Here is a 25,643-nt window from a genome sequence, read left to right as displayed (position 1 = left end):
CTGCAGCCCCACTGTGCGGCTGACAACTGCCACTCCCCACCAGGGACTCCAAGCCGTCTCCTACAGGAAGTCCTCCAGCCCATAGGCTTGGTCTCCTTAGCCAGGGTACAAATAGGGAAACTGAGGTAAAGCAGTGTTCTTCAAGTGCTCAGAGCTTCTGACTAGCACGCCCACCCTGCCTACTAAAGCTACACACACACCCCAGGGTCCCTGAGAGAGCACATGGAAGAGAGAGAGAGTGGGTCAATAGCAGCCTCCCTGGCCTGCAGCCTTGACCTGTCCCCAGAAAGTCTCCGTGTGGAAACCCAGAGGAAGGCCACAGTCGCCGACACTGCCTAGATCCCACCCATGCCGGGGGACAAGAGCAGGGGCATCTGCCTTCTCCTTCCCTGGAGACCTGGACTTCCGGGACTGAGCTGCCTGGACAGGACAGGGCTTCTGAGCAGGTGCTCAGTGACCAAGTCTGAGCGGGCAGCCCACAGTCCAGAGACACAAGAAGAGACCACAATCCATAGACAGGAGACTGGGGCACACAAGTCTGTCATATCTCCCGACAGTGGCCCCGTCTGTGTCTTGGTCCTCTGGGGCTGCCCCTGAAAGAAAGAACGCCCACCCCTCCATGAGCCTCACACCTAACTAGAGGGGGCAGCAGTGAGGGCCTGCCGTGAAAGCACAGGCGCCAGCCACCCTGCCTGTCTCTAGGCCTGTCCCTGTGGCTCCCAGCCCCTGCCTGCTTCTTCCTGTCTTGGGAAGATCCAGTGAGGGCTCAGCCGGAGACACTGGCAACTCATAAATCACCACACTTGCAAAGAGCTTCTGCTTCCAACAGCGAAAGCCTGCATGAGAGTCAGCCATGGCTTTAATTCTACTCTCTAGGGCCTACTCCATGCCGTGCCTTGGGGCAGGAGTGAGGGAGCCGTGGAAAGCAGACTGGTGTGGTACTGCCCTTGGGAAGCTCCCGGCTCCCGGGGAGACCCACAGGAGACCAGGCATTGTCAGTGGGCCATGGCAGGTGGCTACGGGGCTTTAGGACAACATCCTAGACCAGGCCAGAATGAGGCTCTAGAGCAAGGAGCACCTCCATCTCCAGCTCATGGAAGACAACGGGTTCAAAGACATGAATCACCCAGCAAAGGGGGGCGTGGCTGCCTGACCGGCCAGTGTCACTTCTATGTTCTTCGCAGGACTAGGAGGAGGCGGGTGTATTGTCATTGCCCTGTCCCAAAAATGAGGAAACAGAGGCCCAGAGAGCTGAAGCGACAGCCTTCACACCCTATTGCTCTCAAACAGCAAAGCTGGTGGCCTCCAGGCTTTCCCATACACCCTGGGGTCTCTGAAATGGCCTATCACAGCTCCTAGAAGTGCTCCCTCAGATCTAAGGGCAAAGTAATGATGGCATTGAAGCCAAAGGCTCCCAGACACAGCGGATGGAGCAAGAAGAGACCCAGCCACAGGGAGAGAGTGCTGAGCCCAGAGGGCCCAGGAGCCATGGCCACAGCTAGGCCATGAACCCACCTGGAGTCAGGCAAAGCAAGACAGCTCTGGGCAAGAGCAAAGGCCAGCCTTACCCAACCCGGGGCACAGGGACAGTGTTTCTGTGTCACAGGACAGAGTCCACCTCAGCCTCCCCTTAACACATGCAAACAAGGGGGTTCAAATGGCATCCTTAACTTCCCAAATGTTAACAAGCTCAGAAAAAGAAAGACATTTTTTTCCTCAGTTCCACCCCACCCCACCCCCATGCCTGCCACTACTCTCTGCGTTTCTTTCATTTTGTTTTTCCTCCCTCCCCCCAACATCTGCGCCGGTGAGAGACATGAGAGGCTGCAGACTCCAGTGTTTCTCTGCCAAGTGGGTCTGTCTTTCCCTCCCCACCTCCACCTGCCCTGGGAGGGTACAGGGAAAACAGACAGACAGACAGACAGACAGACAGACAGACAGACACACACACACACACACACACACACACACACACACACACACAAGAAACCAGAAGGCACGGTACTAGGCGCTCCTACCTCCCCTCTGCTGTGTGACCTCCGGCCCTAGGCTTAACCTCTCTGTGGTACAACTGCCTCCAAGCGACAAAGTAGGAATAGCATTGCACCCTGCCCGCCTCAGGGTGGGTGTGAGGATCAAGGAAGATAATCCCAGTAAAGTGCTTAGTAGTCTCCTGGCACAGAGCGAGCCCTCAATAAATGTTAGCCCTTGTTATTATGTAAAGGAGAGTTAAATACCTCCCCCAGTTAATCCATTTGTAGAGTTTGCCTTCTGGGGCAGGCTGGCAGCTCCAAACACAGCCCAGCCCGCAGTGTGGCTGTGTTGGCTAGCTCTGTGGATTGAAACTCCAGCTTCCATGCCATCAGGCAGAACTGGCTGACCACGGGAGTTGGCTACAAGCCCCACCACACCCTGCTGCCTGACTCAGACCCCATGGGCAGCTCCACATAGCACAGCCTCTACGGACAGCGGTGTTCATTACTCACAGTTGATGGATCTCAAAAAGCTTTTTTAAGAGACAAGCACAGCGGCACATGGATGCAACCCCAGAACATGGGTATAGAAACGGAAGGATCAGAAATCCAAGACCACCCTGGGCTACATGAGATTCCTGCCTCAGAAATAAATAAATAAATAAGAAATCATCATGGTGGCCTGTACCTGCAATGAATGTCAGCACTCGAGATGCCGAGGCAGGAGGATTTACAAAAATTTGAGGCTAGCCTGGATTAGCCTGGGCTAGTATAAGACTGTCAGAGAGAGAGACAGAAAGAAGAGAGAGAGAGAGTGGAGAGAGAGAGAGAGAGTGTGTGTCTTGGTAATTTCATTGCCACAGAAGGCAAGCTAACAGCTGAGCATGGTAGGCCACTCCTAAGGTCCTAGCACTCAAGAAGCTGAGGCAGAACAATTGCCAAAAGTTCAAGGCTACAGAATGAGTTTTAAGTCAGGAAAACAAATGCTGAAGGATGAAACAGGACTCAGAAAGAGGTGATAACTAACCTACAGGTCCCAAGGGAGGGGACCAAGAGGAGAGTATGGTCACCAGACCTGGCCCATTTTCTCCCTGACCCACCAGGCCAGGTGTAAAGGTGTCTCCACGTACCCAGAGGAGCTGGGCAAAAGTATATGGGCCCATGAGGGTGGGTAAGCAGAAGCCAGCACCGCAAGCCCAAGGAGACACCCCTGTGTTCCCAGCCCAACACTGGAGCCTCAGAAGATAAGAGCAGGGAGATAAAGGTGGCCCCTCCTCCTTGGAGCCCCCATATCCTCTGTGCTGAGTCTACTTCTGCAAACATCGCAAGGCAGCAATCCTCTTCACTGCCCTGTTCTATGGACCAAAACTAAACCTCACGGCCCAGTCTGTTTCAGTTACTCCAGCAACACTCCCTCGTCCCCCCAAAACCCCAGGAGAAGCAGCCAGTCCAGGCAGCAGATTCAGAGTCACTGTGCAGACCCAGGAGCCTGGCCCTCAAAACCCTGGCTGTGTGCTCCGAACATGCACCTTCCAGAAAGAGGCAGGAAACAGGACCAGACCATTTTGGACCATCACCCACCTCGCAGCTCTCCTCCCAGGCCAGCGGAACAGTGGAGGATGGACTTACCGGACTATGACGTGCCTCAACTTCTCCAGGACCCCTATCATGGAGTCCATCAAAGGCACAAGAAATAGCCAGTGGCTACTAAGGACTAGGTCAGGACTGTATGGATCACTGTGACCCTGAGAGGTGACCGGTGCTGGACTGGGTGTCAGGAAGTCAAGCATTTTCCCCCTGAGGGAGAATCAGAGCTGGGCACATCCATGGGCAGAGACGAAGAGCACAGCCTGATGACTGGAGTCCAGTGAGGCTCCAAGGGAAAGAGAGAAAGATCAAGGAAAAGGGGTGGGGCTCCTCGGAGGAGAAGACCAATGTCAAGATGGAAGCACATGGTGAGAGTCTGTGCATAGGGATAAGGGCATCCCAGAATTGTCACAGATCACAAAGGTGCTAATTTCTTAGAAGTATCCATCATTGTCCACTCCCTAGGTGTCACTGTGGAACCTATGGTTTCCCATGAGATCTGAAGCTTAGGCCACGTACACTGTCCCCTCCCCCCATCTCTCAGTGCCATGACACTTGTCACCCACAGGCAGGTCCGCCTCTCCATTCATGTATCCTATCAAACCAAATATGGCTGACAGTTGTCCACGGACTTGCCCAGGGTCCCACCAAGCCAAGAGTAGTCAAGCAGAGACTCCCAGCCTGCCCACAGGCACCCTCAACCATCGCCTCCATGACTTTGGAAGAGGGCCCTAGGCCACCCCAGCTGCTGAAGGGGAGAGGGCCAGAGCCAGGGCCACAAGGAGTGGAAACATGAGAGGGGCCTAAGGAGGGAGGGGCAGCCCATCGAGAAGACTGGATCCCAGTCCAGGTCCCAGTTGCCTTGGCAACGGGACTAATTAATTCCAACTTGGTCTCCATCTGTGCCTTGGCTGGATGGGCGGTTTGGGCTCGCGGGTGTTTGTTTTGAAGAGAAGGGGAGAGAAGTATGGGAAACTGGGGGGCTGTGGTCCCAAGGGCTGATGGGGGGGCTGTGACACTCCCCCAGGTTCACACACAGCCATCTCCACCACCCACAGGAAAGGCGGCTCAGCCCTCAGAGACAGCCCCCACCCTCCTTTCCTGGAGGAAATTCAGCAGTCCAGCCCAAACACCGTGTAGACAGCAGCCAGAATACCCCCACGTGAGCACACACGTGCACAGACATGCACGCACTGAGAAGAGCGCAGGACAGACGAGCAAAGGCTTGGATCTCAGCACCAGCTGAGGTACTCAAGCCTCAGTTCCTCCATCTGCAGAGTGGGCAGATGGCGCCTGCCAAGAGTAGCCCCTTCAGGGTCACTTGTGGACACTGTCCATCCCAGGGTCTGGGAGGGTGTCACCCAGGGAGAATCTGGCCAGGGAACCATGTGTACAGCATCCAGGAGGAGGCAGTTTGAAGAGCTAAGTGTAGGCTAGGACTAGACAGTGCATGTGAGAGGGAGAAGGAGCCCCCGAGGAAGTCACAAGGCTGAGCCAATCCTGCCAGGTCTCAGGAGCTGGAGCAAGACATCTGGGCTTTGCTTGGCCCAGAAACAGTCACAAGCTGGGGATAGGCTGGGAGCTGGCCTTAAAGAGGGGTGCAGGAGGAGTAGGGGCTACTGTGAAAATGCACACAGGGGTGGGGACAGAGGGGACAAACACGGGCGGATGGGAAGGGGCAGGGATTGGAGGCCCTATAGGATGGAAACCCGGAGCAGGATTCAAGAATGCTTGCCAGGGTGCATGCTCAGGAAGGGGAAATGGGCGGGGCGTGGAGGGAGAGGCCAGCAAGAGATGTCTTGAGTTTTAGGAGTCCGAGGACATGTTCAATCAGCAGGTGGCCACAGCTGATGCCTGACAGAGGCAGATCTCCAAGGATGGGGGTGCGGGAGGTGGAGATATGAGTGTCCCCATCACTCTGATATAAGAAACTTGAGGGGCATGGAGCCTGGAGCACAGCCTAGGCAGCTGCTGAAGATGAGGACTAGTCTAGGGGAGCACTCTTAGGGACAGATATAGTGACAGTATACTCTGCTGTCCTGGTGCCTGTTATATAACAGTTCTTAAAAGCCAAACCCCTCGGGTTCAAGTCCCAAACTCCCCAAACCTTTGCAGTGCAGCCTTGCTTTCCCCAGTGTCACTGGCAAATAAAAGCGACACTGGGGGCTGAGATGTCACCCAAGCTCCGTCCCACAGCTCCCCAGGCAGCTCCAGGTGCCACACGTTCAGGGAGAAGGCAAGACACTGAGCTTTGGTGAGCACCTACTGTGTGCCAGGCACCCACCATATGTTGAGCACCCACTATGAGCCAGACACTTGCCATGTGTTGAATAGCACCACATGCTAAACACCTACTATGTGCCAGGCCCTTCCACTGTGTTATAGACCTGAGCATAGGGATCGTAGCAAAGAAAGACCAGAGCTCATCAGTAATACCCTCACCTCCCTGAATTGTTTACCCCTTAAATGCCAGATGGGGAAAGCAAAGGCATCAAGTTCACCCTCACAGGGCCACCGTGAGCATGAAATAAGCCAGGAATGGTGGTGCATGCTGGAAATCTCAGCACTCAAGAGGCAGCGGCTAGAGGAAGGTTGAAAAACTCAAGACCAGCCTGGGCTACATAGCGAGGAAAGAGAGAGAGAGGGAGGGAGAGGGAGGGGATGGAGGGAGGGAAAATGTGCCCCCTGTCTGCACACATCAAGCAATAACTCACTCATGTCTGCATCTCCTCATCTCTGCTCCCAACAGCTCACTGGACGGGTGAGGCTGAAGAGATCTGGGCTCTGCCTCGCCTCTTAGCTGTGTGACCCTGACAAGTCATCTTACCTCTGTGAGCCACACACCATTACCCTGAAGACTGGGCGATGCCCAAAAGGCATCCTGGTCACTGCACATAATATGAACTCAATAAATGATATCAGTTATAATCAGTGATGGGCTAGGGAGACAGGAACGGGGAACAAATGAATTCACAATTGGGGGTGCTGATGGCACCTCCCATCAGGCAGTCCCCCCCCTAGAAGCACCTGACTCCCCACCAGGGGAAGTGCAGGTTGTTCAGCGTCCCATGACCACACCCCCATCCATGACTGCCCTCCCAAGACTCCCTGTAGGCAGCTCCCAGCCATACTCATAACTTCCAGCCCGTTTCCCTGGTCCAGTGAGCAGCCCAACTGCCCTCTGCATCTGCCCAGTTAGGGGAATGGAGAAGAGGGAGAAACAAAGATTTGATTTCTGCCTTCTGTGCCTATTACCATACTCCCTGGCATCAGGGATGGTGAGGGGACTCTGGTCCTGGGGGCTGTCACCTCCCCCAAAGGCTTGTGAGGGCCAGGATGGAGGTGAGGAGCAAGCAGCAAGTCTGGGCTGGTGGGATTGCTGGGTAATGTGAGCAGAAGCCAGAAGGCACCCAACAGCTTATAGGTGAGGGTGAGGACAAAGCTTCCACTGCTCCTCTTCCCCGGGACCCTCCCAGGATTCTTATCCATCCTGAGACTATCCAAAGACAGTCACAGGCTGGGTGGACACAAGTACCACAGGTGGTACCCAGCCTATGGACTTAGCAGAGCGATGGAAACTTTTAGGCTAAAACAAACAAACAGGAAAAAAGGGGGGGGGAACCCTCTAGTCGGCCTAGGGTATGAGTGATCTTATGTGTATTCACAATTCATGTTTGCATTGAACAAAGATGAGAGGCAGGTCCCAGGTCAACCCCTGCTGGCACTGTGGGAAACCCCTGCTCTTCTGAATTAAGGCTCTTCCAGGAGGCAGTTGACAAATGGCCTTAGGGTCAAATCACTGTTTATTTGCTTGTTTATTTTATGATAGGGTAGCATGTTGTCCAGGCTAGCCTGAAACTTTCTATATTCCTTGAGAGTGGCCTTGAACTTTTGATCTTCCTGCCTTACCTCCCAAGTTCTGGGGTTGGGGCCTCCCCCACCACACCTGGCCTATGCAGTGAGGGGACAGAACTCAGGGCTTTCTGTGTTCTAGGCAAGCATTCTTCCATCTGAGCAACATCCCCAGCCCTGGGCCACTTTGTCTATAAATGCTGGTGGAATGCCTACGTCACAAATGGCAGGCTATATTCCAGGCCAAGCCCCAGGCTCATGGCAGAGGCACAGGTACACAGATGAGCATCCCTGAGGAGGAGTTGCCAGTGGCTCCCTCCACTCCTAGCTATATCCTTATGTCAGGCAAATTCAACTCGGTCATGCTGCTCCCATCCTGTCATAGAACCATCACAGTGCCCACTATGTGTTGAGCACCTACTGTGTGCCTAGGGCCCCACAGGCCTCTTTACACCAGATTCACATAACGGCCCTACTAAAGGACCACTGCTATCCCATTTTACACATGGGGAAAATGACCCCCCCACACACACACACACTGATTTACTGTCTGGTGGTTAGCTGGATCTCTAACCTCCCTGTGCCCTGTTTCCCTTCTGTAGCATGGGAGTATAATACTCTCTCTTTTCTGGGCCTGCTGACAGCATAATGAACACTTGGGACCTTCTTAGAATAACAACCAGCACAGGAGTTATTGAGGCATTTAAAAAATAATAATAATAATAAACCATTTCCCCTGATTCTTGGGTTGCCCAAGAATTGGGTCCAATGGAAAATATGCTTCAGTGCTACAGTTTGAACCCCAGCTCTGGACTCCCTGCCCAAAGCAATTTTCCAGTTAAACCTAGAGAACAACAACAACAACAAAAAAAAAAAAACCCAAGACCCTCCAGCTTAGATGCCAAGGAGGAAGGAGACACTGAAAACAATTGTGGGAGATAATGCAGGGCACAGGGTGGGGCTAAATCACTACATCACCTCCAGTCTCCTGGGCCCCATCCTCAGTAACTGCCACTCAACCTTCCCCATCCCACTTCAAGCGTAGAAGACCACAGCAGGTCTATAGCACACCCCTCTGCCATCACCCCGGGGCCACTGGGTCCTGAAAAAGCTCCCCTGGGCATCTGTGAGCCTATATCAGATCAGGCAAGGACTGCAAGGGACGCCCAGTACTAGGGAACTCTGCCAGGTAGGAACCCCATCCAGAATGGCGTCAAAAAGCACCAGGGAGCCCAGATGACCACACTCAGTCCTGGAGGCACATCTCCGAAAGCTGCCATCTTGGTGCCACAGGGTATCCAGGAAGCCCTGGGAGGGAGGCAGTGCCTAGCTATCTGCAGCAGGGAAGCAGAGAGAGAAAAACAGGGCACACTAAAGTCAGAGGGGGCACAGCTCAGCTATGCCTGAAGGGAACAGGAACTCCATGTGTGGGTACCCAGCCAGCTTTGTGGTGAGTCCCAGCCAGGAGAAAATGTTCTGCATGGGTTTGGGGGGAGCTAAAGACAGATTCAGTAGCAGGTTAGTGGGGGTCTTGGGGACAGCAGCCTAGTCTTTTCTATTCATAGCAGGTGTCATCCCCCTGGCTTAAAAGGGGTTGTATCCCATACATTCTATGACTGGGATACCCTCCAGCCCAAAGCCAGCACAAGGCAAAGCTGCCCAGGCCACAATGCATCACAGATCAATCCAGCTCCCTCCAGGCCAAGGACCAGAGAGAAGGCTGTAGGACCCACTGGCTTCAGGCAGAGAGCTGGGGACAAGACACAGCAGCAGGAAGGAGAAGCAGGGAGTCAGCAGTAGGAAAGTTCTTCCCAGCCCCCTGTGGCCCTGCTCAGAAGCCACTCGAGGCCCCTGCCGTCACCAAATCAGAAAAGCACGAAGCAGAAACCGCAAGTGGGTGTCCAGCACTTATCCCCTTTACAAATGGAGAAACTGAGGCTGGGAGTATGATCTTCCCGGAGCCACGAAGCCACAGAGAGGCAGAGCGCCAGGGCAGAGTCCATACTTTCCCTTTCTGGGCCCTGTTCTGTGGGCAGTGAACAGGGTGGGAGGGGCTGCAGAGGCAAACTTCCTCACATTTCCTGGCCCTGGACACCAGAGGCCAGACCCATGCCAACAAGCTGGAGCTATACTCCCCCCCAACAGGAAGCTGAATGCAGAGCTGGTGGTCAGGAACCCTTACTGGGTCAGGGGTGGGGCTGGGCCCTGAAGAGCACCACCTCAGGCTATTGAAGAACAAAGCCAGGCAGCCTGCTATGGGTAGAATCAGAAACTGACATGTGGGCCCACGTGCCTGGCTCCTCCTGCATCACCACACGTCATAGCCCAGGAGTTCCTCAGCTCTAGTCTGTCACCCCTGCCAGCCTTCCCAAGTGTCTAGCAGTACAGAAAAGGCTCGCCCGTGGAGGTTCTGCTTAGAGCCAGGGCTCCTGGGCCATCATCTCTCCCCTCTGCTGACATCCTTTTGCACCCATCTCATGCCAAGATGAGGCTATTCCTGGAGAGCTCCGCATCCTTACCCAATCCTTGAGGCCCAGCCCTTGGGCAAGAGGGAAAGGTCCATGTCTACCCATTGACTTCAGTCACTGTCGTCAAGGGAGGGACCTGGGTCTTATTCTGAGATCCAGAGACTGTGGACCTAGTCAGGGTCACACGCAAGGTAGAAGGCAGGAAGGAGGCTACAGGCCCTCCCCACCCCCTCTATGCCTATGACCATTAAAGCAGTGCTAATTGGGCTGTGACTCAGTGTGGACACCAGGTGGGTGGAAGGGAAGGTCTGCAACAGCTTCTAGAAGTTATCAGGAGCAGGCCACAGCAGCCTTGTGCTTTCTTTCTGTATCTCTCTGTGTCTGTGTCTGTGTCTGTGTCTGTGTCTGTGTCTGTTTGTGTCTCTGTGTCTCTGTGTCTCTGTTTCTGTGTCTCTGTGTCTCTGTCTGTCTGTCTGTCTGTCTGTCTGTCTGTCTGTCTGTCTGTCTCTCTCTCTCTCTCTCTCTGTGTGTGTGTGTGTGTGTGTGTATGTGTGTGCGCGCGCGCGCCTCCAACTCTACCTCCCCTCCTTTCATCCCTCCCAATCCCTCCCAGGCAGGCCAAGTCCCCATTTCACAGATGAGCAAACCAAGACCGGGGCATGTGACATCTCTAAAGTGGATCTGATGTACAGTGTCTTACTTCTAATTGCAGAAAACCTAGTGCAGTCCCTCTTCCAAACCTCCCTCTTCTGGTCCCCAGGGGCTGCCACTTGCAAGGAGTCTGCCCAGAATTCAGCAAGCCTACAGACAAGAAGACCAGCCTCTCCCACACATAGAGAGAGCAAGCCTAGCTCAGAACACCCCCCAGCACCTCCGCCCTCAGACTAGGGATTCTAGAAAAGGAAGCCCTACCCCCTCACAAGGGGAACTCCCTTTCCTCAGAAAGCCACAGTGGGACGCCCACCTCTTGCCTGGGTCCTCTGCACATGGCCCCTCCTTGAGTGCAGCATGCCACACCCAGTTCCCTTCTCTTTCTACCTCCCTACTGGCACCCCTCCAGGTCGGGCCAGTACCAGGCAGGCCACACTCCTTGCCAGTCCCTGACCATGAATCCCACCTCTGTTGGGTACCACAGACCCCCTTTCTCCTCCCCAAACAAATGGGGTCTTGAGCAAGACACTGGGACACTGCATACAAGGCCAGATCTATTCCCTGCCTGGCATGGCTGCCAGCAGGGTGGGCAGCCAAGCCAGGGAGGCATCTGTCTGTTTCACCACCCCTGTCCAGGCTCTGAAATGGGACTGGGCACTCTGCAGCCCATCCTTGCAGTGCCAACACCATAGCCCACTGTCCAGATGACCGCCATAGGCCTCTCCTCTACCTGGCTTATTCTCTCCTCTTCCAATTAGGAAACTTCCAAGCTCAACCCTGTCCATGCCCTGGTAAAGAACTGCCCAGACCTCAGTGTGCTCAGACGCTTCCCTTATGCTGAGTGGGCTGAAGAGGCTGTGGAAAGTCCCTGGCAAACAGTAGGAGCTCAGTTAAATCAGCTTCCTGCTGGGTGGCAGCAGCGGTAGTGGTGGTGGTGGTGGTGCACTCCTTTGATCCTGCACTCAGGAAGCAGAAGCAGGCGGATCTCTGTGAGTTTGAGGCAAGCCTGGTCTACAGAGCAAGTTCCAGGATAGCCAGGACTATACAGAGAAACCCTGTCTCCAAAAAAAAAAAAAAAAAAAAAAAGTAATAATAATAAAATAAACCAGCTTCCTTCTCTCTCTCTCTACTTTGATATTCTTTCATTCATTCACATCCCCGACACCCATCCTGACTTAATGAGGCACAACTGAGCCCAAGCTGTCAGGGTAGAGTGTGGCCAGTCCCAAACACTGAAAATAGCCCTTTTCAGAAATCAACACCTCGGGCTGGCAGGAGATTAGGGAGGTGTAACACAAATTGTAACATGCATGCTGCACGAGGACCAGAGTTCAATGCCCAGAACCCTCATAAAAATCCCAGCATGGAAGCGCCAACTTGATTCCAGAGACAAGAAGAAGGAAACAGACAGACTGGGGTTCCTTTTCAACCAATCCAGCCAGACTGGTGAACTCCAGGTAAAAGTGAGAGAACTCATCTCAAAACCAAGGTAGGTGGCACCTGAGGAATGTCATATGATATTGACTTCTGACATCTACATGCACTCGTGCACATGCATGCATACTTTTACACACACACACACACACACACACACACACACACACACACACACACACGAAGTCAAAGCCTCAGTCTGAGGATTTCCATTTTACAGTCCCATAACGGTTCCGTAACTGGCCTGATGTCAGCCAGCTAATGAACTAGTTACTTGATTACGTCTCCCCCCCCTGCCCCCCCCCTCCCCGGGGCCAAAGTTTCTCTACATTATCTTGACTGTCCTGGACTCACTTTGTAGACCAGACTGGCCTCGAACTCACAACAATCCACCTGCCTCTGCCTCCCAAGTGCTGGGATTAAAGGCGTGCGCCACCACGCCCGGCATGACTTGATTACTTCTGACAGTTCTGATTCCTACCACAAACTTGTCGTCCTTAGCCTTCCTAATCCAAGAGCCTTCTGTGACCTTGCCTGTGGATCCAGGGTCAAGTCCTAACCCTGCAGCCTGGGACACAGGACTCCCAGCAAGGGTCTACAGGGCAGCAGATAAAGCCCTGGCTCTAGAGTTTGTCAGCCCAGGGTTCAAACACAGGGCCTGTCACCTACTTCCCAGCACACTTTCCCAGAGAATGTCCAGGCCCAGCTAGCCTCACTCTTCCCCTGCATGAAATGGGATTGAAAAGGCTGACCTGCCAGGGTGACAGGCAGGGTCACCGTCCCCCCACGCTCACCACATAGTTAATGAAATTCTGTTTGCCAAACCTCTCGAGGGTCCTGGGTCAGAGCAGGGACAGCAGGGACTTGCCCTGGGGAGCCCATACGCCACACACAGGGTTAGGGAGGGCACAGAGTAAGCCAACAGATACATAAAAAGATACGGCATCCAGGCAGCGTACAGCTGTGGTGCCAGGACTTGGGAAATGACAGTAGGGCCTCTGGAGTTGGAGGTTATCCTCACCTACATGGTGAGCCTGGGATACATGAGACCCTGCCTCAAACAGTGTCTTAGGCTGGGCAGATAGTTCACAGGGAAGCATTTGCCTTTAAACAGGAAGACCTGAGTTCGAGCCCCAGGATGTACATTAAAAAAAAAAAAAAGTCAGGAATGATACTTGCAATCTCACTGCTGTCAAACAGGAGGGTGTTGGGACTCAATGGCTGACCAGTTTAGCGAACATAGTGAGTTCTAGGCCAGGCTTAAAGAAAAGAAAAGAAGAAAGGAAGGAAAGAAGGAAGGAAGGAAGGAAATGAAGCGAGCAATGTCTGAGAAATTACAACCAAGGCTAACCAATGTTCTCTACAGACATGTACACACCAGAACACACATGTGTGCACACACACAAACACACATATATAGGCGCATTCACAATTAAAAGAAAGCAATAGAGTCTGGAGCGATAGCTCAGTGGTTAGGAGCACTGACTGCTCTTCCAGAGGACCAGAGTTCAACTCTCAGCACCTACACGGGGGCTCCCAACCTTCTGTAATTCTCATTCCAGGTGACCCAACACCCTCTTCCGGCCTCCGTGGGCATCAGACATGCATGTGACGCGCATATATACATGCGGGCAAAACACCCATAAAATAACAATTTTTTAAAAAATAAAATAAAAGCACCATTGGTTGTGTTCAAGGCCATAAGGAAAGAGGATGAGGAGGCCCAGAGAGACACACAGGGTCCTAGGGAGGGTTTCCCCAAAGAAGCAACAACTGGAATAGCCAACCAGGAAACAGCAATGACAGAAAGACCAATCGCCGCAAAGTCCAGGGAGGGAAATGAGACCCAGAACCCAGAGACACACCTGGGAACAGCAGGTGCTCGCCTCCCAGCAGCTAAGTCACCAGCCTCTGGGCATGGTGGACTTGAGACATCTTCCTCACGCCCTAGTTCATTTAAAGTTGTCCTCGTTGCACTATTCACTATTACAGGTAAGGAAATTACAGCCCCAAGATCCCACAGACCATAAACGATAACTTAAGAGACCGCCTAAGCCCGATAGTCCCCAGCTCTGGGCTCCTGTCAGTCCCCTGGCCACTTCACATCTGCTTAACCCTGTGAAAGTCTGTGCCCAACTAAAATCTCAGGGGAGGGGCGGTGCCTGGTCCCTCTTAGCACCATTTGGGGTCACCCAGAACAGCCCTCTGGCCCCCTCCCCAGGCCAACCTGAAATTCAAAGAAGGCTGTCGTGGTGGGAGGGGGAAGAGGGGAGGGTCTCTCCACTGGTGAGGGGAAGTTAGTCATCTCTCCATTCCAGATCAGGACATGAACCAAGACCCTTGTCACGTGAAAGACAGTCATTCGGACTGTTGCTCAAGTGACTCCGGAGTCCCCTGAAAGCATCCGTCTCAGTCCCTTGCCATAATGCCCCCGTGGTGCCAAGAAAGTAACAGGCTAGGTGATCCCTGAGTCAGTTATATGGGCAGTGCCCCAGGCCAGGGCTGGTTGAGAAAGCTTAAAGCACAGAATCCAAGGAAGAAGGCAGGAAAGAGGGACTCGGACAACACCCGTGAGGAGGACCACTTGATGAGAGTGCACACAAAGCAGTCAGGAGAGGACTCAGTCAACACGGGGCTCCAGTGCTGCTTGACCAGCAGGAGACCCTGTTCCCATTCCTAGAGAAGAACAAGGGGAAAAGACACAGAGGAGGCAGATCTCCAGGAACAAGACCACTGGCCTCCCGTGAATAGCAGAAAACCACATTGGAGTCACCTTTAAGAGGACAGTAATGGTGTCACCTGCTGTGAGTCAGCTATGACCCAGAAACATGCTAGGCATGCGAGGTATCCATGCCATGCCCCCCCCCACAGCCATGGGGGGGGGCAGATGCCGTGTTCCCATTGTACAGAGGGGGAAAACCAAGACACAGGGTCATAGCACTCAAACCCAGAAGTTCAACACACCTCTCAGCTGCTTCTTGTTATTATTTCAAGGAAATACTGCTTCCAGGGAATTCCTGGGGAGAGGCAGATGCAGAGGCAGGTCCCCTGGGGAAGGGACCTGAAAGCTGGGTGTTCTGTAACCAGGGTCCCGGGCCTCATGAGTGACCTCAGACAATGAGCTTCCTCAACTGGGACCTCGAAGGCAGAAATCAATGTCAGATGCCCAAAGCGCTGCAACTGGGACAGCGGGTCTCCAGCATATACAGGAACAATAAATAAACATGTGTCCAGATGGGGACTTAGAAGATCAAAGGCCCTGAGGAAAGAAGGGCTAAGAGAGGTCCAGACAGGCCACAGTCCCTTCAAAGCACAAATGAAAGCTTTGGAAGGATAGAAAGGGACAGGAAGCTCAGGTCTATCCATGGGGAAGCACTCCCCGCTTCAAACACCCACCTCAGCCTGTAACAGCAACATCAAGTCCCCCCCCCCAAGCCCCCTCCCTGATACTCCTCTACCACACCTTCTCCCTGCAGAAGCCCCTTTCGGGACCTGCACAGCTCAGCGGCCTCAGGCCCTCCACGTGGAGACCACCGCACCTTAGAGACAGCATCTTTCTCTGCTTAGCAACCACCAACACTGAGCCCAGCCAGCCAGCCTCCTCGCTGTCTCCTCCTCTCTCCATGGAGACCACAATGCCACAGCAACTGCCGTCACTCAGTGCCCGCCCGCTTGCCTGGACAACAGCTCCCTCCACGTGGCCACCACCAACACAGCCATGCTGACAGTGACAGCCCTCTCCTCTCCAGGGCAGGCACTAACCATAGTTAGGCTGGAACAGGGCTGCCTGCCTGCCTGCCTGCACGGCCTCCTGGTGTCACGCTCCTCTCCTTGGTACCTCTAAAATTCAATAACAGGGGGGATCAGACCCCACATACATACACAGCCAGCAACTCAACTCTCACCTAGGCCCTCCAGCAGCCTGCTCTTTGGTGAAAAGCTCCCATAGGGGGGAAGAGAGGCCATGTTCTCCCAGACCTACCCAGAGCATGACCCCCCACACACACACACTCCCAGCAGATACAGTTATCCTCTGCACAGGCCAGAGAGAGTCGGCCTCTAAGCTAGGCAAAGGGGCTGGAATTGAGGGCTTTCTTTTTACCCTCCGTGAGGACTGCCCCAGCCCCCACAGCCTGCCACTTTGCCAGCAGCCTCTTAGGCCTTTGGGAAAGGGAATCAGGAAGAAGCAAGGTTGGGGTGCCCAAGGCTGGGGGCAGGGTCTGAGACATGCAGAAAGGGACCTGCAGCAGGCTGAAGCTGGGCTACATCACGGGTTTGCAAGGCCAGGTCATGTGAGCTGTGCTCGAAAACAGCCACACACTCACAGACATAAGGACCCTGTCCTTACCAGATGTCTGCCGGCAAAGAGGGCCCCTGCAGCCAGTGAGGCTCAGTTCCTGGCCTGGGTCTCAAAGAGGGAGGTCCCCAAGAAGCCCCAGCGGCAGCGGTAGCAATAGGGTCTTGGGTCCTGGCCCAACGTAGCAGCAGCTCTTCAGTCCTCCGCTCTGCCAGGAGTCAAGGAGGAGAGAGGGAGGGAGAAGAGGAAGAGAGGGAGGGGACAGCAGGAGGAGGGAGGAGGGAAAATGCTGAAGTCTTGAAGGGTACACTCACTTCTTTCTTAGGTTTCCCATGGCAACAGCATATACCACAAATGATATCAGTGTGAGAGAGAAGAGGCCGAGGGAAGGGAGGGGTGGAGGGAAAGGGAGAGAGATGGAGACAGATCTAGAGACAGAGATGGAGGACAGTGGTAGCTGAGAGATGTGGGGAGAGACAGAGATAAAGAAGTGTGGAGAGAGACAGTAAGATGAGGAGAGAGATGGAGAGAGACAGCAAGATGAGGAGAGAGATGGAAAGAGACAGCAAGATGAGGAGAGAGATGGAGAGAGACAGCAAGATGAGGAGAGAGATGGAGAGAGACAGCAAGATGAGGAGAGAGATGGAGAGAGACAGCAAAGAGAAGAGCTGGAAGAAGACGGAGAGGGGAGAGAGAGATGGAGAGATATGGAAAGAGATGGAGTGAGACAATAAGATAAAGAGAAGCCAGAGAGATGAGAAGAGAGATAGATGGAGGGAGGGAGGGAGGGAGAGAGAGAGAGAGAGAGAGAGAGAGAGAGAGAGAGAGAGAGAGAGATGGAGAGGTGGAGAGAGAGACATATGGGAGGAGATAGAGAAGGACAGAGATAGAGGGTTAGGGAGAGAGATGAGGAGATGCTATGAGAGATAGGAAGATAGGAAAGAGATGGAAAGGAAAAGAGAGTCGGGATGAGAGATGGGGCTGAAAGATGGAGCAGTATGGCAAACTGGTTAGAGACAGAGAGAGTACCAGTGGGGAAGGAGCACTGGCAGGGAAGAGCCTCAAGATACAGAAGGCAGTATACCTCCAAAGTATATCGCAGGGTTCGGGAGCACAGCGAGAGTCCAGGGGCCACCAGACATCTTTGAAGCTCGTGGGCAGAAGAGCGATCAACAGATGGATAAGTTTTCTGCAAATGGAGGGACTCCAACTCTGCCACTGGGTTCCTGACTCTAATGGGGGGCCCTCTCAAGTCACCCCACTCACAGTCACGGCCACACGTCCCACAGCCACACCAACACCCAGTGCCCACATGTACAATCTTCACCTCATCTCAATGCCCACCTGGGTCACCTTCCAGCCAGTCATCCAAATCACCAGCAACTCTCATCAGCTGGAGCCACACCCTGGGCTGCAGTGAGGATGGAAGAGCCCTGACCCTACATGCCCTCCCTCATCCAGAACTCCACATGGCTAACACACGCCCCTTGCCCAGTCCTGCCCTGCCAGCCTCCCACCGTGGGTTTAAATATACCTGTCTGTCCTCCACCTGCACAGACACAACTGGGACAGGGATGGTGGAGACCAAGCCCTGCCTCTGAATGTATACACACGTGTTGTGCACACACACGAGCCCCTCGCCTGTCTGGTCCTACATCCTCCACTAGCCCAGATGGCACTCCCAGACCTCCCCCGCAGGCAGGGGCTCACACCTCACCCCCTCACCAGTGCCATTCACAAACATATGCAGACCTACCCAGCACCGGCAGCCATCGCGCCCAGAACATAAACACTGAAGCCTTGCTGGCCTGGGTTCCCTCACCCCCACCCAGAGGCAGGAGGGGTGAACTAGGGTGGGGGCTTGGAGAGTGGCTCCCAGCCCTAGCAGAAGCACACTGAGACCCTTGGCCAGCAGGACTGCAGCCATCCCATGGGGCACACTCTAGACACACACCCACACAGTGCACCCAGACAGAACCAACACGCCCACAGAGCCTGGACGGAGAGGGAGGGCTATACAGGCATACGTCCCAACACACAGCCCCACAGCTGTGTCAACACGCCTGGGAACACTGCGGAGACACACATCAGCACACCCACAGACACACACTAGCCCCCCACTGTGGACTGCTCACACATCAAGGCTTGCCAAAAAGCACCCAGACAAACACGCCCCCGTGCACAGGACACCCTACAGAGTTTCACACGCCAACACATATATGTCCCAAAGCCTGCCCACACAGGGAACCCCTCCCAGGCCCCAAGACTAATTCACACCTGCCACACAACCCCCAGGACACTGGATCATGCCTGCACCCTCTACAATGGTCCCAAGGAATGTGCTTTGGCTCCAGGTCCGATCCAGGCATGCTCCTGCCCTACCAACATGCCAGCCTCTGCTGCGTTCCCACCCCCACCTACACTCCCACCCCCACTTACACCCCCACCCCCACCCCGGCCCGCCCCCGCCGGCGGCTCTCCATCCCGCGCACCGAGCCGAGCCCAGAGCCCGTGAAATTGGCTGCGAGAGCGTCAGCGGCTGCGGTTGCAAATTCTAAGCACAGGGAAGTAAGGCGGAAAGCGACGGCGGAGCCGGGGGCGGGCGACGCCGAGCGGAGACGAGCGTCGCAGGACGAGGCTGGGGTGGCGGGGGCGCGTGGCGGGGGGACCCGCGGAACCAGACCTGACCCACCGGATACAAGCTCCTCTGGGACTCCTTCCTGCCTCTGCACCCCTCCTTCGCGCCCGCTGCGGTGCGCAGCCGCAGGCCCAGCCAGCTCCCAGTAGGAACCGGTGCTCTGTCCAAGGTGCTGGGGCAGGCCCTCTCCAGCTCTTTGCCTCCAAGGCCTGGCTTTACCAGCTGTGACACCTCGAATCCTGGACTGCAGACTGCATCCTCTTGATCATCTGTGCAACAGCAGTGCTACCAAGGGGCATCTAGGGACTGTTTGAGGGGCTTTCAGAATCTATGTAGAACAGCAGCCAGGTCAAGCTAAAGATTGTCAGTCCATATCCACCTGTGTCACCAGAGGCAGGGTTCTGCTTTTAGTTCAGGTTCCTTGGGAGAACCAGGACGGTCTTGCTGTCTCCCCATAGTCTGGGAAGATTCCCAGAAGCCCAAGGGGACATGTGACAGCTTCTCTTTGCTGTCATCCATCTGCAAACATGAGTTGATCATCCGAGGGGTTCCTGGACCCTCACACCACCCTATGGAATGGAAGTCACACCAAGCAGGGCTTAAGAACCTGCATTTTAACAGACACTAGAGATTTGCATGCTCCAAGCCACACACATGATGCATGGTTTCTCAGCCCAGCACTCACAAGCCTGTATGGTTGATTTCCCCCCCCCCTCCCCAAACTACAAGTCTAGACTTGCCTTCTCAAAATTCACTCCATGCTTCTGTGCCCTGACTCTGGCCCACACATGCCTCTCTCCACCTGGCCAAGCCCCCACTCCCACCCCCCAGAGGCTGGCAGCCAAAATCCTCTAGCCAAAATTAAACAAGAAAGAAAGAAAAAAATAAAAAAGAGTTTCTTGTGCCTCTCCGCACAGAGCAGGTGCCGGCTCAAGGGAACTCTACATTGCCCAGAACAGAAGGCAGCCCAGCCTCCCCCAGCCAGCCTGAGGCTTCACAGCACCTGCCTGCAGCCTGCAGCACCAGCCTTTCCTAGTCAGAACATTCACTAATGAAGACCGGCTGTCAAGCAAGCCCTACTGTGTGCCAGAGGTTTAGGACTCATTTCGAGAGGCACTTGTCTGAGCCCCAGGGCCTGCTGTTCTCCTCGGGTGAATGGTGTACATATGTGCGTGCGATCTGAATTGGAACGCAGCAGCCTTCCTCCTGCAGATGAAAGGGACGTGTGTTTTGGTGAGCATTTTCTAGGACCTATGGAGTTTGGCAGTGGGAGAGATGGACCAGAAAAGGCTCGTCGGAGAGCAGGCTGAACTGTGAGCCCAGGTCATGAGAAGGGCAGGGAAAAGAGATAAGCAGGCCCAAGCCTCTGGCTCTCCAGGACGCCAGAAGGACTGCAGTGGGAAAGAAACGGCACTCAGGAGGGAAACTGAGTCAGGTCTTGGGGCTGGCTCAGAACAGGCAGATCAGCAACTCTTGGGAGTCACTTCCCATAGTTCCTTAGAGAGAGGGGATGAGAGGGAGGATGTGCTTTGCCTTCTGCCTTGGGGGGTAGGAGGTGAGGGAGCAGGACCTAGAATGTAAATCCCAGACGCTCATCACTTTCTGAACTGGTTCATGTGCAATTCAGAGGATAAGAAGTACAGGCTGGAAAGGGCAGGGAGTGTGTATGTGAGTGTCTGTATACACACACACACACACACACACACACACACACACACACACTGCCAAGTGCCCACTAACACAATGCTAGAGGTACCGTGCAAGGCCAAAAATCAGAGAACTGCCTTCAGCAATGTCACAGGCCCGGGGTGGAGACAGAAAAATAACTGGGAGGGGAGAGTAAGACCTGGGAGCTGGTCGGCCCCAGTGCCTCCTCCTGCCCTTCCAGCCCTGAAACCATCACACTAGGCTTCCCTCACCTGCTGTTTCTCATAAGGCCAGGTCCCTGGTCTCATTTGCAAATGAGTGCCATAAGGCCCAGGGAGGGCCCTGATGACAGGGCATCCAAAGATGAAAAGTCCCAGGCCTGTTTGGCAATGAAGTTTAGCTATGAATGGGGTATACCTTTGAAGTTCAGGTCCTGACTCCACTGCTGGACAGCCCTAGGGTGGTCTACAACCTCTCTGTGCCTTGTTGCTGAACTGAAGAATAACAACTGATCTCACCACACAAGGATTCTGTGGGATTGGGCAAGGGCCAAGGGCAAGTTATAGCTGATACTCCAAGCAGGGCCCTAGGCAGGGACTGGAGGGATCGTCTCTAATATTCCTCTCGGTATTGTCATTGTGTTTCTCATCGCTCCCTGAAGCCAACCCCTTCCTCTGGCCTGCCCGAGTGGCTCTCCAGTCCTCAAGACCTCGCAGGGGCTTCCCCAGGAGCTGTGTGCAGGGCTGGGATGAGGAAAAGGGAACTCTATTATCCTGAGCCCATAGATGTGATTCCCCACCAGTGACAGGGTCAAAGCCTCTGCCCTGGGAGGTCCCTGAGCCAGGAGAAGGGTTAATTTGATCAGAGATCAGCTGAGGTAGCTGGAGGCAGAGGACTGAGTTAGCCTTCCAGACTATTCTCACAGAGCAGCCTGACAGGTTTGGGAACGTCAAAGCGAGAAGCAGTGGACTCAGCTAGGACAGCACGGGAGGCAGAGAGCAGTTTGGGACTCGGGAGGACCTGGGCTCTGGAGCCTTAGCTGGCCTGGCCTCATTTGTCAAATTCCAAGATAAACAGTCACTCCCTCCTACCTATAGGAGCCCATGTCACAGGCAACTGGGAATGGCAGAGGTGGCCTCAACATCTCATTCTGCTTCCAGAGCACCCATGGGGTGACAAGAGGGCCATACTGAGGAACAAGCATAAGGATACAGAGACTCTGGACCCTCCCCTGGATCCTCCCCACTAAAGAAGGCCTGGCAGATGGGTGTGCCCATGTCTATCCAAATCAGTGGGAGCCATGGCCAGTCAACAGTTCAACCCACCTGTCAACCTGACCCATCCCCCACCCTCTGTGGCACAAAGGTTCCCCCTCTCTGCTGATCTGATGTTCCCCTGCAGCCACCCTGTGGAGGAAACATCGCATTGACCTCAGTTTCCCTGAGTGCTGGTGACAGCAGCCCGCCCACCCACCTACAGGACTGCTGCAAGGACCCCAGGAAAGAAGAGAAGCAATTTCTTTGCAAAGTTACAAACCAAAACAGCAGGGGGTGCCGGAGGGAGGGTGCCCGCTTCTCAGGGAATGGAAAACAGACCTGGCACAGGCTGAGTTCCACCTCATATGCCAGACACAGAAAAGCCCACGGTAGTTCCTGTGACAACCCACCCTTCACCTCTAGTCCCCTCCACAAGTGACAGATCAAAGACCAGGCAGAGACGTGAGGCACAAGAGCGTCCCAATCACAAAACTCAGAAGATGACAAATTAAGATTAGACTCCAAGGCTCCAGGCTCCCTCACCATATGCCCATGCACAAACAAGGGTGCCCAGGGTAAGTGAGATGCTGGGACAAGAAGGCCAGCACAGACCTAAAAGGGGTCAGAGGCTAGGAGGTGCCACGTGTGGGAGGATCAGATGCATTAGACCACCCTGAAGTGGGAACCCCTTAGGAGAGAACACATGCTTTGAGACCGCACCCCCTGCCCGTCTTCTTCTCCCTCCCAGGGGGACATGTCCACATCCAGCCCCACATAGGCACAGTGATATCATATGCCCAGGCCCATGAGGGTGGCCCTCACACTGCTGTCCCAGTGACGTCACCAATAGCCTAAAGCTGATGTCACACCCTAAGGTTCTTGCTGACATCACACATACTTCTTTCTCCCCAGTGTCTCCCTACTTTTCTCTTCCTGCCCCGAGACTGTTGGCCCAGAGGTGTCCCCTGTCCACCATGCATAGAAGTAGGGCCAACGGGTAGCTGAGACAGCACAAGTGTGCATTCACCCACGTACCAGACAACATTTACACGCATGTGCAAGCCCACATGCACTGCTGTTGATCTAGATATGACATGTCCCACAGGTGTCCACAGGCTACAGAAACAGTGTGAGCCAAGAACACACACACACAAGCAAACACGCCTCACCACCCCCCACCCACCCCCCCACCCCCGCCATCCCCTCCTCCCCTCCCCCGTGATGCAGCTCCGGGTGTTGAGATGCCCCTCCTCCTTCGGTGAAGCCAACGGCCAGAGCTGCGGCTTCTACTACACTCCTCCAGGTACCGCCAGCAGCTACCCCTTCCCCCAGCTTCTCCTCCCACAGCGTGGCCTGCTGACAGTGACACCCGCAGCCGGACACAAAAGCACGCGCACTCAACACACATGCACGCGCACTCAACACACACACACACACACACACACCAGCCCAACACCTGTATCTATCTCTCAGTGAAGGGCCAACTGCAGGGTAGGAAAAGTCCTGAGCCCTGGGAAGTGCCCTTAAGTACCAAAGCTGACTGAGATTCCAAGCAGTGTTCCTGGCTCATTCTCCTTGGTCATGCCTGACACACCAAGGCCTGTCAGCTTCCATCCACCACACAATCTCCCTAAGTGCGCAGATTCACACACACACACACACACACACGCACACACACGCACACGCACACACACACACACACACACGCCAGCTCTCTCCCCTCCAAACATTCGGAGGAAGCCCTGCTGGTCCACAGATTGTGTGTGTGTGTGTGTGTGTGTGTGTGTGTGTGTGTGTGTATGGGGGAGTCTATCCTGAGTCAATACACAGCCCTTCCCACTTGTATATACCACCCCACCAGCCAACACGCCCACCCTTTGCCCCCCTAGCCAATTGCAATCTACACACACACACACACACACACACACACACACACACACACACACCACCGGCAGTGGCGGGGCCCAGTCAGAGCTGCAGTCTGTCGGTTTATGCTGGTACTTCTGTGCTTGTCCCACACCAGCCCTGCTGAGGGAAAAAATCCGAGCCCTTGTAAAGGTCCCCCACACACCCTAACTCTAGTCCTCCTACTAAATTTATAATGCTCCCTAGAGAAAGGGGGACAAGCCGCACCCTGGTCCCCCCGGTCCCCCGGCCCCCTCCCCCTAGGCCAGCCACCTAGCCATCCGGTCAACCCCCTCCTTACCAGTAAGATGAATTCCTTGACCCGCTAGGACTCAGTAAAAAAGGGGGGGCGGAGCCTCTGGTTCGCTAAAATGGGGGCCAGAGAGGTGCGGTATGGCACTGGCTAGCAAAACCGTCTTCCACTAAGCTTCTGCATCACTACCCCGAAAATCCTCACCTCGACGATCGTCCTTCCTGTCCTCCCACCACGCCTCCGCCCAACCTCACCCCCACTACCTTGCGCAGGGTGGTCCCCTGGGGGTCTCACGGGGATCCCCAGACCAAGAGGAACCCGAAGTGGCTCTCCCTGGCTCATCTTCCCCTCCTGGGTTCCTTTCCAAGCCCCACCCCCGCTGGAGGCCAGGGCGCCCTCAGCGCAGCCCGGATTCCCAGGGTCTCGCCAGGCGCCAGCAGCGCTCGGATCTGGAGGAATCCACTCACCTCCAGTCCCAGCTGGGATCCGAGCGGGATGCCACCGCCTCCCGGCAGCGGCTGCTGCGGGGCCTGCGCCGAAGAGCGAGCGTGAGCGCGGGTGCGAGTGTGCGCGGCGGCCGGCCGTGGCTCTGTGCGTGTCGTGTGTCTGTGGCGTGGCCCGGGCGTGTGTGTCTGTGAGCGTGCGTGTGCGCGCAGACACTGCCACCCCCGCCTCCCGCCGCGCAGGGCTGCCGCCCGCAGAGGGCCCAAGTGTTGGGCGGGGGGCCTCAGAGGTTGGGGATCCCTGTGTCGGTCGGTCCGTCCGGCTCTGCAGCCGGATCTCTTCACAGGCCTCTCCGCTGCAGACCCTCCCGCCCCTCCGCCGGCTGCTTCCACGGCCACAAGCGCGCTTTCAGACACACGCCACGGGGCGGGGGCCTGGGCTCCGGCGCTACTGCAGCTGCGGCGCCCAGTGAGGTGGCTGCACCGCGGACCGCCAAGCCCCGGGCACCCGCCGAGCGCGCCCCCCGGCCCCGCCCCGCCTCAGGCACCTCTTACCCGGCTGTGTCCACCCCACCACCGTCTCCTGCAGCTCATTCAACAGCTGGAGGCAAAGTTGCTTTGGGTGCAACGCCCGCTGGAACACAACCCCATCGCCGACCCTCCCCCGTCCGAGCGCACCCCCTTTCCGCCGGTGCCCTGACCCGGGATCCTACGCATAACCACTGGCGAGCGCTGCGGTGGGGCTGCTGCGTTCCCATTTTGCAGACCGGACAGCTAAGGCGGGTGAGCAGAGTGCTTGACCCAAGGTAACACAGCAGGTTTGCAAGTCTCCAGTACTCCCTGCCTCTAACCAGGGCACTTGGCTGCCTCTTGATGCCTTACTCCATCCCCGGGAGGATACTGGGTTCTGTGGCTACAGAGAAACTTCCTAAGGCCTTCCTGGCCCAAGCTCAAGCGGACACACACACATACACACACACACACACACACACACACACACACACACCACCTACAAGGGGGTCTCCCTGCACGGCAGCGATAGGGAGAGGCCCTGCACCGTGAGCTGGGCACATGGGCAGCTGGTGGAGAGTCTGGGCTGATGTCAGGAGTCTCCTACAGCCGCTGTGACCCGCAAACCTAGCCAGTTGAGCTCTGCCGCGGCCAGGCTTTGTGCTTCGCCATCACTTTTACAGCTGCATTCGCCAGCTCCTGTCCTCAGGTGGTGTATGTACAGTAGCT

At 55.2% G+C, this 25,643-nt stretch overlaps 1 protein-coding gene across 9 annotated transcripts in view; it reads right to left on the bottom strand.

Moving 5' to 3' along the window:
* ELFN2 (extracellular leucine rich repeat and fibronectin type III domain containing 2) overlaps positions 1-24,554 on the bottom strand; it is a 51,206-nt gene extending 26,652 nt beyond the window's left edge. For 2 of the 9 annotated variants that reach the window (XM_084802977.1, XM_084802978.1), the window contains exon 1: positions 17,347-17,617. The gene's annotated coding sequence lies outside the window, so the exon portion shown is untranslated. Of the gene's footprint in view, positions 1-16,313; positions 17,018-17,346; positions 17,618-18,954; positions 19,083-24,009; positions 24,202-24,428 lie in introns of those variants that run through there. The other 7 variants (XM_084802974.1, XM_084802975.1, XM_084802976.1 and 4 more) reach the window with 6 other exon arrangements.
* Positions 24,555-25,643: the final 1,089 nt, after the last annotated feature.

The sequence above is a fragment of the Acomys minous genome (genome assembly GCF_964271855.1).
Source record: "Acomys minous genome assembly, chromosome: 12".
NCBI lineage: Eukaryota > Metazoa > Chordata > Mammalia > Rodentia > Muridae > Acomys > Acomys minous.
The sequence above is the reverse complement of the archived record's forward strand: the minus strand, read 5'-3'. Positions and strand labels throughout refer to the sequence as shown.